This window comes from Acipenser ruthenus, chromosome 44 (assembly GCF_902713425.1).
Source record: "Acipenser ruthenus chromosome 44, fAciRut3.2 maternal haplotype, whole genome shotgun sequence".
NCBI classification, from domain to species: Eukaryota; Metazoa; Chordata; class Actinopteri; order Acipenseriformes; family Acipenseridae; genus Acipenser; species Acipenser ruthenus.
In genome coordinates, this window is record NC_081232.1 from 3,216,481 (window position 1) to 3,225,982 (window position 9,502).

Sequence of the window (9,502 nt, forward strand, 5' to 3'; positions counted from 1 at the left end):
TCGCCTGCGGCCACACCACCTTGAATAAGCCTGATCTCAGAAGCTAAGCAATGTTGGGCTTGGTTAGTACTTGGATGGGAGACCACCTGGGAATATCAAGTGCTGCAGGCATTACATTTTTGTAATTACATTTTACAATTGAAATGTGTGCAGGACAAAAGGAAATTTTGGAGGAATCACCCCCAGCTCACTAAACATAAAAGTCATGAAAGCAGAAATGCAATCGCCTGCGGCCACACCACCTTGAATAAGCCTGATCTCATCTGATCTCAGAAGCTAAGCAATGTTGGGCTTGGTTAGTACTTGGATGGGAGACCACCTGGGAATATCAAGTGCTGCAGGCATTACATTTTTGTAATTACATTTTACAATTGAAATGTGTGGAGGACAAAAGGAAATTTTGGAGGAATCACCCCCCGCTCACTAAACATAAAAGTCATGAAAGCAGAAATGCAATCGCCTGCGGCCACACCACCTTGAATAAGCCTGATCTCGCCTGATCTCAGAAACTAAGCAATGTTGGGCTTGGTTAGTACTTGGATGGGAGACCACCTGGGAATATCAAGTGCAGCAGGCATTACATTTTTGTAATTACATTTTACAATTGAAATGTGTGGAGGACAAAAGGAAATTTTGGAGGAATCACCCCCAGCTCACTAAACATAAAAGTCATGAAAGCAGAAATGCAATCGCCTGCGGCCACACCACCTTGAATAAGCCTGATCTCAGAAGCTAAGCAATGTTGGGCTTGGTTAGTACTTGGATGGGAGACCACCTGGGAATATCAAGTGCTGCAGGCATTACATTTTTGTAATTACATTTTACAATTGAAATGTGTGGAGGACAAAAGGAAATTTTGGAGGAATCACCCCCAGCTCACTAAACATAAAAGTCATGAAAGCAGAAATGCAATCGCCTGCGGCCACACCACCTTGAATAAGCCTGATCTCAGAAGCTAAGCAATGTTGGGCTTGGTTAGTACTTGGATGGGAGACCACCTGGGAATATCAAGTGCTGCAGGCATTACATTTTTGTAATTACATTTTACAATTGAAATGTGTGGAGGACAAAAGGAAATTTTGGAGGAATCACCCCCAGCTCACTAAACATAAAAGTCATGAAAGCAGAAATGCAATCGCCTGCGGCCACACCACCTTGAATAAGCCTGATCTCAGAAGCTAAGCAATGTTGGGCTTGGTTAGTACTTGGATGGGAGACCACCTGGGAATATCAAGTGCTGCAGGCATTACATTTTTGTAATTACATTTTACAATTGAAATGTGTGGAGGACAAAAGGAAATTTTGGAGGAATCACCCCCAGCTCACTAAACATAAAAGCCATGAAAGCAGAAATGCAATCGCCTGTGGCCACACCACCTTGAATAAGCCTGATCTCAGAAGCTAAGCAATGTTGGGCTTGGTTAGTACTTGGATGGGAGACCACCTGGGAATATCAAGTGCTGCAGGCATTACATTTTTGTAATTACATTTTACAATTGAAATGTGTGGAGGACAAAAGGAAATTTTGGAGGAATCACCCCCAGCTCACTAAACATAAAAGTCATGAAAGCAGAAATGCAATCGCCTGCGGCCACACCACCTTGAATAAGCCTGATCTCAGAAGCTAAGCAATGTTGGGCTTGGTTAGTACTTGGATGGGAGACCACCTGGGAATATCAAGTGCTGCAGGCATTACATTTTTGTAATTACATTTTACAATTGAAATGTGTGGAGGACAAAAGGAAATTTTGGAGGAATCACCCCCAGCTCACTAAACATAAAAGCCATGAAAGCAGAAATGCAATCGCCTGTGGCCACACCACCTTGAATAAGCCTGATCTCAGAAGCTAAGCAATGTTGGGCTTGGTTAGTACTTGGATGGGAGACCACCTGGGAATATCAAGTGCTGCAGGCATTACATTTTTGTAATTACATTTTACAATTGAAATGTGTGGAGGACAAAAGGAAATTTTGGAGGAATCACCCCCAGCTCACTAAACATAAAAGTCATGAAAGCAGAAATGCAATCGCCTGCGGCCACACCACCTTGAATAAGCCTGATCTCAGAAGCTAAGCAATGTTGGGCTTGGTTAGTACTTGGATGGGAGACCACCTGGGAATATCAAGTGCAGCAGGCATTACATTTTTGTAATTACATTTTACAATTGAAATGTGTGGAGGACAAAAGGAAATTTTGGAGGAATCACCCCCAGCTCACTAAACATAAAAGTCATAAAAGCAGAAATGCAATCGCCTGCGGCCACACCACCTTGAATAAGCTTGATCTCAGAAGCTTAGCAATGTTGGGCTTGGTTAGTACTTGGATGGGAGACCACCTGGGAATATCAAGTGCTGCAGGCATTACATTTTTGTAATTACATTTTACAATTGAAATGTGTGGAGGACAAAAGGAAATTTTGGAGGAATCACCCCTAGCTCACTAAACATAAAAGTCATGAAAGCAGAAATGCAATCGCCTGCGGCCACACCACCTTGAATAAGCCTGATCTCGTCTGATCTCAGAAGCTAAACAATGTTGGGCTTGGTTAGTACTTGGATGGGAGACCACCTGGGAATATCAAGTGCTGCAGGCATTACATTTTTGTAATTACATTTTACAATTGAAATGTGTGGAGGACAAAAGGAAATTTTGGAGGAATCACCCCCAGCTCACTAAACATAAAAGTCATGAAAGCAGAAAAGCAATCGCCTGCGGCCACACCACCTTGAATAAGCCTGATCTCGTCTGATCTCAGAAGCTAAGCAATGTTGGTCTTGGTTAGTACTTGGATGGGAGACCACCTGGGAATATCAAGTGCTGCAGGCATTACATTTTTGTAATTACATTTTACAATTGAAATGTGTGGAGGACAAAAGGAAATTTTGGAGGAATCACCCCCAGCTCACTAAACATAAAAGTCATGAAAGCAGAAATGCAATCGCCTGCGGCCACACCACCTTGAATAAGCCTGATCTCAGAAGCTAAGCAATGTTGGGCTTGGTTAGTACTTGGATGGGAGACCACCTGGGAATATCAAGTGCTGCAGGCATTACATTTTACAATTGAAATGTGTGGAGGACAAAAGGAAATTTTGGAGGAATCACCCCCAGCTCACTAAACATAAAAGTCATGAAAGCAGAAATGCAACCGCCTGCGGCCACACCACCTTGAATAAGCCTGATCTCGTCTGATCTCAGAAGCTAAGCAATGTTGGGCTTGGTTAGTACTTGGATGGGAGACCACCTGGGAATATCAAGTGCTGCAGGCATTACATTTTACAATTGAAATGTGTGGAGGACAAAAGGAAATTTTGGAGGAATCACCCCCAGCTCACTAAACATAAAAGTCATGAAAGCAGAAATGCAATCGCCTGCGGCCACACCACCTTGAATAAGCCTGATCTCGTCTGATCTCAGAAGCTAAGCAATGTTGGGCTTGGTTAGTACTTGGATGGGAGACCACCTGGGAATATCAAGTGCTGCAGGCATTACATTTTACAATTGAAATGTGTGGAGGCCAAAAGGAAATTTTGGAGGAATCACCCCCAGCTCCCTAAACATAAAAGTCATGAAAGCAGCAATGCAATCACCTGCGGCCACACCACCTTGAATAAGCCTGATCTCGTCTGATCTCAGAAGCTAAGCAATGTTGGGCTTGGTTAGTACTTGGATGGGAGACCACCTGGGAATATCAAGTGCTGCAGGCATTACATTTTACAATTGAAATGTGTGGAGGACAAAAGGAAATTTTGGAGGAATCACCCCCAGCTCACTAAACATAAAAGTCATGAAAGCAGAAATGCAATCGCCTGTGGCCACACCACCTTGAATAAGCCTGATCTCGTCTGATCTCAGAAGCTAAGCAATGTTGGGCTTGGTTAGTACTTGGATGGGAGACCACCTGGGAATATCAAGTGCTGCAGGCATTACATTTTTGTAATTACATTTTACAATTGAAATGTGTGGAGGACAAAAGGAAATTTTGGAGGAATCACCCCCAGCTCACTAAACATAAAAGTCATGAAAGCAGAAATGCAATCGCCTGCGGCCACACCACCTTGAATAAGCCTGATCTCGTCTGATCTCAGAAGCTAAGCAATGTTGGGCTTGGTTAGTACTTGGATGGGAGACCACCTGGGAATATCAAGTGCTGCAGGCATTACATTTTTGTAATTACATTTTACAATTGAAATGTGTGGAGGCCAAAAGGAAATTTTGGAGGAATCACCCCCAGCTCACTAAACATAAAAGTCATTAAAGCAGAAATGCAATCGCCTGCGGCCACACCACCTTGAATAAGCCTGATCTCGTCTGATCTCAGAAGCTAAGCAATGTTGGGCTTGGTTAGTACTTGGATGGGAGACCACCTGGGAATATCAAGTGCTGCAGGCATTACATTTTACAATTGAAATGTGTGGAGGACAAAAGGAAATTTTGGAGGAATCACCCCCAGCTCACTAAACATAAAAGTCATGAAAGCAGAAACGCAATCTCCTGCGGCCACACCACCTTGAATAAGCCTGATCTCGTCTGATCTCAGAAGCTAAGCAATGTTGGGCTTGGTTAGTACTTGGATGGGAAACCACCTGGGAATATCAAGTGCTGCAGGCATTACATTTTTGTAATTACATTTTACAATTGAAATGTGTGGAGGCCAAAAGGAAATTTTGGAGGAATCACCCCCAGCTCACTAAACATAAAAGTCATGAAAGCAGAAATGCAATCGCCTGCGGCCACACCACCTTGAATAAGCCTGATCTCGTCTGATCTCAGAAGCTAAGCAATGTTGGGCTTGGTTAGTACTTGGATGGGAGACCACCTGGGAATATCAAGTGCTGCAGGCATTACATTTTTGTAATTACATTTTACAATTGAAATGTGTGGAGGACAAAAGGAAATTTTGGAGGAATCACCCCCAGCTCACTAAACATAAAAGTCATGAAAGCAGAAAAGCAATCGCCTGTGGCCACACCACCTTGAATAAGCCTAATCTCAGAAGCTAAGCAATGTTGGGCTTGGTTAGTACTTGGATGGGAGACCACCTGGGAATATCAAGTGCTGCAGGCATTACATTTTTGTAATTACATTTTACAATTGAAATGTGTGGAGGACAAAAGGAAATTTTGGAGGAATCACCCCCAGCTCACTAAACATAAAAGTCATGAAAGCAGAAATGCAATCGCCTGCGGCCACACCACCTTGAATAAGCCTGATTTCAGAAGCTAAGCAATGTTGGGCTTGGTTAGTACTTGGATGGGAGACCACCTGGGAATATCAAGTGCTGCAGGCATTACATTTTACAATTGAAATGTGTGGAGGACAAAAGGAAATTTTGGAGGAATCACCCCCAGCTCACTAAACATAAAAGTCATGAAAGCAGTAATGCAATCTCCTGCGGCCACACCACCTTGAATAAGCCTGATCTCAGAAGCTAAGCAATGTTGGGCTTGGTTAGTACTTGGATGGGAGACCACCTGGGAATATCAAGTGCTGCAGGCATTACATTTTACAATTGAAATGTGTGGAGGACAAAAGGAAATTTTGGAGGAATCACCCCCAGCTCACTAAACATAAAAGTCATGAAAGCAGAAATGCAATCGCCTGCGGCCACACCACCTTGAATAAGCCTGATCTCGTCTGATCTCAGAAGCTAAGCAATGTTGGGCTTGGTTAGTACTTGGATGGGAGACCACCTGTGTATATCAAGTGCTGCAGGTGTTACATTTTACAATTGAAATGTGTGGAGGACAAAAGGAAATTTTGGAGGAATCACCCCCAGCTCACTAAACATAAAAGTCATGAAAGAAGAAATGCAATCACCTGCGGCCACACCACCTTGAATAAGCCTGATCTCGTCTGATCTCAGAAGCTAAGCAATGTTGGGCTTGGTTAGTACTTGGATGGGAGACCAACTGGGAATATCAAGTGCTGCAGGCATTACATTTTACAATTGAAATGTGTGGAGGACAAAAGGAAATTTTGGAGGAATCACCCCCAGCTCACTAAACATAAAAGTCATGAAAGCAGAAATGCAATCGCCTGCGGCCACACCACCTTGAATAAGCCTGATCTCGTCTGATCTCAGATACTATGCAATGTTGGGCTTGGTTAGTACTTGGATGGGAGACCACCTGGGAATATCAAGTGCTGCAGGCATTACATTTTTGTAATTACATTTTACAATTGAAATGTGTGGAGGACAAAAGGAAATTTTGGAGGAATCACCCCCAGCTCACTAAACATAAAAGTCATGAAAGCAGAAATGCAATCGCCTGCGGCCATACCACCTTGAATAAGCCTGATCTCGTCTGATCTCAGAAGCTAAGCAATGTTGGGCTTGGTTAGTACTTGGATGGGAGACCACCTGGGAATATCAAGTGCTGCAGGCATTACATTTTACAATTGAAATGTGTGGAGGACAAAAGGAAATTTTGGAGGAATCACCCCCAGCTCACTAAACATAAAAGTCATGAAAGCAGCAATGCAATCACCTGCGGCCACACCACCTTGAATAAGCCTGATCTCGTCTGATCTCAGAAGCTAAGCAATGTTGGGCTTGGTTAGTCCTTGGATGGGAGACCACCTGGGAATATCAAGTGCTGCAGGCATTCCATTTTACAATTGAAATGTGTGGAGGAAAAAAGGAAATTTTGGAGGAATCACCCCCAGCTCCCTAAACATAAAAGTCATGAATGCAGAAATGCAATCGCCTGCGGCCACACCACCTTGAATAAGCCTGATCTCAGAAGCTAAGCAATGTTGGGCTTGGTTAGTACTTGGATGGGAGACCACCTGGGAATATCAAGTGCTGCAGGCATTACATTTTTGTAATTACATTTTACAATTGAAATGTGTGGAGGACAAAAGGAAATTTTGGAGGAATCACCCCCAGCTCACTAAACATAAAAGTCATGAAAGCAGAAATGCAATCGCCTGCGGCCACACCACCTTGAATAAGCCTGATCTCAGAAGCTAAGCAATGTTGGGCTAGGTTAGTACTTGGATGGGAGACCACCTGGGAATATCAAGTCCTGCAGGCATTACATTTTACAATTGAAATGTGGGGAGGACAAAAGGAAATTTTGGAGGAATCACCCCCAGCTCACTAAACATAAAAGTCATGAAAGCAGAAATGCAATCGCCTGCGGCCACACCACCTTGAATAAGCCTGATTTCAGAAGCTAAGCAATGTTGGGCTTGGTTAGTACTTGGATGGGAGACCACCTGGGAATATCAAGTGCTGCAGGCATTACATTTTTGTAATTACATTTTACAATTGAAATGTGTGGAGGACAAAAGGAAATTTTGGAGGAATCACCCCCAGCTCACTAAACATAAAAGTCATGAAAGCAGAAATGCAATCGCCTGCGGCCACACCACCTTGAATAAGCCTGATCTTGCCTGATCTCAGAAGCTAAGCAATGTTGGGCTTGGTTAGTACTTGGATGGGAGACCACCTGGGAATATCAAGTGCTGCAGGCATTACATTTTACAATTGAAATGTGTGGAGGACAAAAGGAAATTTTAGAGGAATCACCCCCAGCTCACTAAACATAAAAGTCATGAAAGCAGAAATGCAATCGCCTGCGGCCACACCACCTTGAATAAGCCTGACCTCGTCTGATCTCAGAAACTAAGCAATGTTGGGCTTGGTTAGTACTTGGATGGGAGACCACCTGGGAATATCAAGTGCTGCAGGCATTACATTTTACAATTGAAATGTGTGGAGGACAAAAGGAAATTTTGGAGGAATCACCCCCAGCTCACTAAACATAAAAGTCATGAAAGCAAGAATGCAATCGCCTGCGGCCACACCACCTTGAATAAGCCTGATCTCGTCTGATCTCAGAAGCTAAGCAATGTTGGGCTTGGTTAGTACTTGGATGGGAGACCACCTGGGAATATCAAGTGCTGCAGGCATTACATTTTACAATTGAAATGTGTGGAGGACAAAAGGAAATTTTGGAGGAATCACCCCCAGCTCACTAAACATAAAAGTCATGAAAGCAGAAATGCAATCGCCTGCGGCCACACCACCTTGAATAAGCCTGATCTCGTCTGATCTCAGAAGCTAAGCAATGTTGGGCTTGGTTAGTACTTGGATGGGAGACCACCTGGGAATATCAAGTGCTGCAGGCATTACATTTTACAATTGAAATGTGTGGAGGACAAAAGGAAATTTTGGAGGAATCACCCCCAGCTCACTAAACATAAAAGTCATGAAAGCAGAAATGCAATCGCCTGCGGCCACACCACCTTGAATAAGCCTGATCTCAGAAGCTAAGCAGTGTTGGGCTTGGTTAGTACTTGGATGGGAGACCACCTGGGAATATCAAGTGCTGCAGGCATTACATTTTACAATTGAAATGTGTGGAGGACAAAAGGAAATTTTGGAGGAATCACCCCCAGCTCCCTAAACATAAAAGTCATGAAAGCAGAAATGCAATCGCCTGCGGCCACACCACCTTGAATAAGCCTGATCTCAGAAGCTAAGCAATGTTGGGCTTGGTTTGTACTTGGATGGGAGACCACCTGGGAATATCAAGTGCTGCAGGCATTACATTTTACAATTGAAATGTGTGGAGGCCAAAGGGAAATTTTGGAGGAATCACCCCCAGCTCACTAAACATAAAAGTCATGAAAGCAAAAAAGCAATCGCCTGCGGCCACACCACCTTGAATAAGCCTGATCTCGTCTGATCTCAGAAGCTAAGCAATGTTGGGCTTGGTTAGTACTTGGATGGGAGACCACCTGGGAATATCAAGTGCTACAGGCATTACATTTTTGTAATTACATTTTACAATTGAAATGTGTGGAGGACAAAAGGAAATTTTGGAGGAATCACCCCCAGCTCACTAAACATAAAAGTCATGAAAGCAGAAATGCAATCGCCTGCTGCCACACCACCTTGAATAAGCCTGATCTCGTCTGATCTCAGAAGCTAAGCAGTGTTGGGCTTGGTTAGTTCTTGGATGGGAGACCACCTGGGAATATCAAGTGCTGCAGGCATTACATTTTACAATTGAAATGTGTGGAGGACAAAAGGAAATTTTGGAGGAATCACCCCCAGCTCACTAAACATAAAAGTCATGAAAGCAGAAATGCAATCGCCTGCGGCCACACCACCTTGAATAAGCCTGATCTCAGAAGCTAAGCAATGTTGGGCTTGGTTAGTACTTGGATGGGAGACCACCTGGGAATATCAAGTGCTGCAGGCATTACATTTTTGTAATTACATTTTACAATTGAAATGTGTGGAGGACAAAAGGAAATTTTGGAGGAATCACCCCCAGCTCACTAAACATAAAAGTCATGAAAGCAGAAATGCAATCGCCTGCGGCCACACCACCTTGAATAAGCCTGATCTCGTCTGATCTCAGAAGCTAAGCAATGTTGGGCTTGGTTAGTACTTGGATGGGAGACCACCTGGGAATATCAAGTGCTGCAGGCATTACATTTTTGTAATTACATTTTACAATTGAAATGTGTGGAGGACAAAAGG

General features: G+C 43.5%; 19 non-coding genes and 24 pseudogenes across 19 annotated transcripts; all 43 read left to right on the top strand.

The window, feature by feature from the left end:
- The first annotated feature begins 2 nt into the window (after window positions 1-2).
- Window positions 3-111, top strand: LOC131714551 (5S ribosomal RNA; annotated as a pseudogene).
- A 114-nt stretch (window positions 112-225) lies between these two features.
- Window positions 226-344, top strand: LOC131717564 (5S ribosomal RNA). The gene has a single exon (XR_009316451.1). It is a non-coding gene; the product is annotated as a 5S ribosomal RNA (ribosomal RNA).
- Window positions 345-458: 114 nt separating this feature from the next.
- LOC131713582 (5S ribosomal RNA) lies at window positions 459-577 on the top strand (annotated as a pseudogene).
- Window positions 578-691: 114 nt separating this feature from the next.
- On the top strand, window positions 692-800 carry LOC131714552 (5S ribosomal RNA; annotated as a pseudogene).
- Window positions 801-914: 114 nt separating this feature from the next.
- Window positions 915-1,023, top strand: LOC131714553 (5S ribosomal RNA; annotated as a pseudogene).
- Window positions 1,024-1,137: 114 nt separating this feature from the next.
- Window positions 1,138-1,246, top strand: LOC131714554 (5S ribosomal RNA; annotated as a pseudogene).
- Window positions 1,247-1,360: 114 nt separating this feature from the next.
- Window positions 1,361-1,469, top strand: LOC131715426 (5S ribosomal RNA; annotated as a pseudogene).
- A 114-nt stretch (window positions 1,470-1,583) lies between these two features.
- LOC131714555 (5S ribosomal RNA) lies at window positions 1,584-1,692 on the top strand (annotated as a pseudogene).
- A 114-nt stretch (window positions 1,693-1,806) lies between these two features.
- Window positions 1,807-1,915, top strand: LOC131715427 (5S ribosomal RNA; annotated as a pseudogene).
- A 114-nt stretch (window positions 1,916-2,029) lies between these two features.
- LOC131715995 (5S ribosomal RNA) lies at window positions 2,030-2,138 on the top strand (annotated as a pseudogene).
- A 114-nt stretch (window positions 2,139-2,252) lies between these two features.
- LOC131716317 (5S ribosomal RNA) lies at window positions 2,253-2,361 on the top strand (annotated as a pseudogene).
- Window positions 2,362-2,475: 114 nt separating this feature from the next.
- LOC131710205 (5S ribosomal RNA) lies at window positions 2,476-2,594 on the top strand. Its single transcript, XR_009312074.1, has one exon. It is a non-coding gene; the product is annotated as a 5S ribosomal RNA (ribosomal RNA).
- Window positions 2,595-2,708: 114 nt separating this feature from the next.
- Window positions 2,709-2,827, top strand: LOC131711495 (5S ribosomal RNA). Its single transcript, XR_009313381.1, has one exon. It is a non-coding gene; the product is annotated as a 5S ribosomal RNA (ribosomal RNA).
- Window positions 2,828-2,941: 114 nt separating this feature from the next.
- LOC131714557 (5S ribosomal RNA) lies at window positions 2,942-3,050 on the top strand (annotated as a pseudogene).
- A 100-nt stretch (window positions 3,051-3,150) lies between these two features.
- Window positions 3,151-3,269, top strand: LOC131715023 (5S ribosomal RNA). The gene has a single exon (XR_009315280.1). It is a non-coding gene; the product is annotated as a 5S ribosomal RNA (ribosomal RNA).
- Window positions 3,270-3,369: 100 nt separating this feature from the next.
- LOC131715034 (5S ribosomal RNA) lies at window positions 3,370-3,488 on the top strand. Its single transcript, XR_009315281.1, has one exon. It is a non-coding gene; the product is annotated as a 5S ribosomal RNA (ribosomal RNA).
- A 100-nt stretch (window positions 3,489-3,588) lies between these two features.
- On the top strand, window positions 3,589-3,707 carry LOC131710813 (5S ribosomal RNA). Its single transcript, XR_009312695.1, has one exon. It is a non-coding gene; the product is annotated as a 5S ribosomal RNA (ribosomal RNA).
- A 100-nt stretch (window positions 3,708-3,807) lies between these two features.
- On the top strand, window positions 3,808-3,926 carry LOC131710116 (5S ribosomal RNA). The gene has a single exon (XR_009311985.1). It is a non-coding gene; the product is annotated as a 5S ribosomal RNA (ribosomal RNA).
- A 114-nt stretch (window positions 3,927-4,040) lies between these two features.
- On the top strand, window positions 4,041-4,159 carry LOC131715045 (5S ribosomal RNA). The gene has a single exon (XR_009315282.1). It is a non-coding gene; the product is annotated as a 5S ribosomal RNA (ribosomal RNA).
- A 114-nt stretch (window positions 4,160-4,273) lies between these two features.
- LOC131715055 (5S ribosomal RNA) lies at window positions 4,274-4,392 on the top strand. Its single transcript, XR_009315283.1, has one exon. It is a non-coding gene; the product is annotated as a 5S ribosomal RNA (ribosomal RNA).
- Window positions 4,393-4,492: 100 nt separating this feature from the next.
- Window positions 4,493-4,611, top strand: LOC131712136 (5S ribosomal RNA). The gene has a single exon (XR_009314026.1). It is a non-coding gene; the product is annotated as a 5S ribosomal RNA (ribosomal RNA).
- Window positions 4,612-4,725: 114 nt separating this feature from the next.
- Window positions 4,726-4,844, top strand: LOC131715065 (5S ribosomal RNA). The gene has a single exon (XR_009315284.1). It is a non-coding gene; the product is annotated as a 5S ribosomal RNA (ribosomal RNA).
- A 114-nt stretch (window positions 4,845-4,958) lies between these two features.
- On the top strand, window positions 4,959-5,067 carry LOC131716277 (5S ribosomal RNA; annotated as a pseudogene).
- Window positions 5,068-5,181: 114 nt separating this feature from the next.
- Window positions 5,182-5,290, top strand: LOC131715630 (5S ribosomal RNA; annotated as a pseudogene).
- Window positions 5,291-5,390: 100 nt separating this feature from the next.
- LOC131715583 (5S ribosomal RNA) lies at window positions 5,391-5,499 on the top strand (annotated as a pseudogene).
- A 100-nt stretch (window positions 5,500-5,599) lies between these two features.
- On the top strand, window positions 5,600-5,718 carry LOC131713666 (5S ribosomal RNA; annotated as a pseudogene).
- Window positions 5,719-5,818: 100 nt separating this feature from the next.
- LOC131712467 (5S ribosomal RNA) lies at window positions 5,819-5,937 on the top strand. Its single transcript, XR_009314358.1, has one exon. It is a non-coding gene; the product is annotated as a 5S ribosomal RNA (ribosomal RNA).
- Window positions 5,938-6,037: 100 nt separating this feature from the next.
- Window positions 6,038-6,156, top strand: LOC131713695 (5S ribosomal RNA; annotated as a pseudogene).
- A 114-nt stretch (window positions 6,157-6,270) lies between these two features.
- Window positions 6,271-6,389, top strand: LOC131719553 (5S ribosomal RNA). The gene has a single exon (XR_009318452.1). It is a non-coding gene; the product is annotated as a 5S ribosomal RNA (ribosomal RNA).
- A 100-nt stretch (window positions 6,390-6,489) lies between these two features.
- LOC131713195 (5S ribosomal RNA) lies at window positions 6,490-6,608 on the top strand. Its single transcript, XR_009315079.1, has one exon. It is a non-coding gene; the product is annotated as a 5S ribosomal RNA (ribosomal RNA).
- A 100-nt stretch (window positions 6,609-6,708) lies between these two features.
- Window positions 6,709-6,817, top strand: LOC131714558 (5S ribosomal RNA; annotated as a pseudogene).
- A 114-nt stretch (window positions 6,818-6,931) lies between these two features.
- LOC131716064 (5S ribosomal RNA) lies at window positions 6,932-7,040 on the top strand (annotated as a pseudogene).
- Window positions 7,041-7,140: 100 nt separating this feature from the next.
- Window positions 7,141-7,249, top strand: LOC131715631 (5S ribosomal RNA; annotated as a pseudogene).
- Window positions 7,250-7,363: 114 nt separating this feature from the next.
- On the top strand, window positions 7,364-7,482 carry LOC131713363 (5S ribosomal RNA; annotated as a pseudogene).
- Window positions 7,483-7,582: 100 nt separating this feature from the next.
- LOC131712230 (5S ribosomal RNA) lies at window positions 7,583-7,701 on the top strand. Its single transcript, XR_009314123.1, has one exon. It is a non-coding gene; the product is annotated as a 5S ribosomal RNA (ribosomal RNA).
- Window positions 7,702-7,801: 100 nt separating this feature from the next.
- On the top strand, window positions 7,802-7,920 carry LOC131715076 (5S ribosomal RNA). The gene has a single exon (XR_009315285.1). It is a non-coding gene; the product is annotated as a 5S ribosomal RNA (ribosomal RNA).
- A 100-nt stretch (window positions 7,921-8,020) lies between these two features.
- LOC131715087 (5S ribosomal RNA) lies at window positions 8,021-8,139 on the top strand. Its single transcript, XR_009315286.1, has one exon. It is a non-coding gene; the product is annotated as a 5S ribosomal RNA (ribosomal RNA).
- Window positions 8,140-8,239: 100 nt separating this feature from the next.
- Window positions 8,240-8,348, top strand: LOC131715405 (5S ribosomal RNA; annotated as a pseudogene).
- Window positions 8,349-8,448: 100 nt separating this feature from the next.
- On the top strand, window positions 8,449-8,557 carry LOC131715553 (5S ribosomal RNA; annotated as a pseudogene).
- A 100-nt stretch (window positions 8,558-8,657) lies between these two features.
- On the top strand, window positions 8,658-8,776 carry LOC131711656 (5S ribosomal RNA). The gene has a single exon (XR_009313542.1). It is a non-coding gene; the product is annotated as a 5S ribosomal RNA (ribosomal RNA).
- Window positions 8,777-8,890: 114 nt separating this feature from the next.
- On the top strand, window positions 8,891-9,009 carry LOC131713675 (5S ribosomal RNA; annotated as a pseudogene).
- Window positions 9,010-9,109: 100 nt separating this feature from the next.
- Window positions 9,110-9,218, top strand: LOC131714559 (5S ribosomal RNA; annotated as a pseudogene).
- A 114-nt stretch (window positions 9,219-9,332) lies between these two features.
- LOC131715098 (5S ribosomal RNA) lies at window positions 9,333-9,451 on the top strand. The gene has a single exon (XR_009315287.1). It is a non-coding gene; the product is annotated as a 5S ribosomal RNA (ribosomal RNA).
- Window positions 9,452-9,502: the final 51 nt, after the last annotated feature.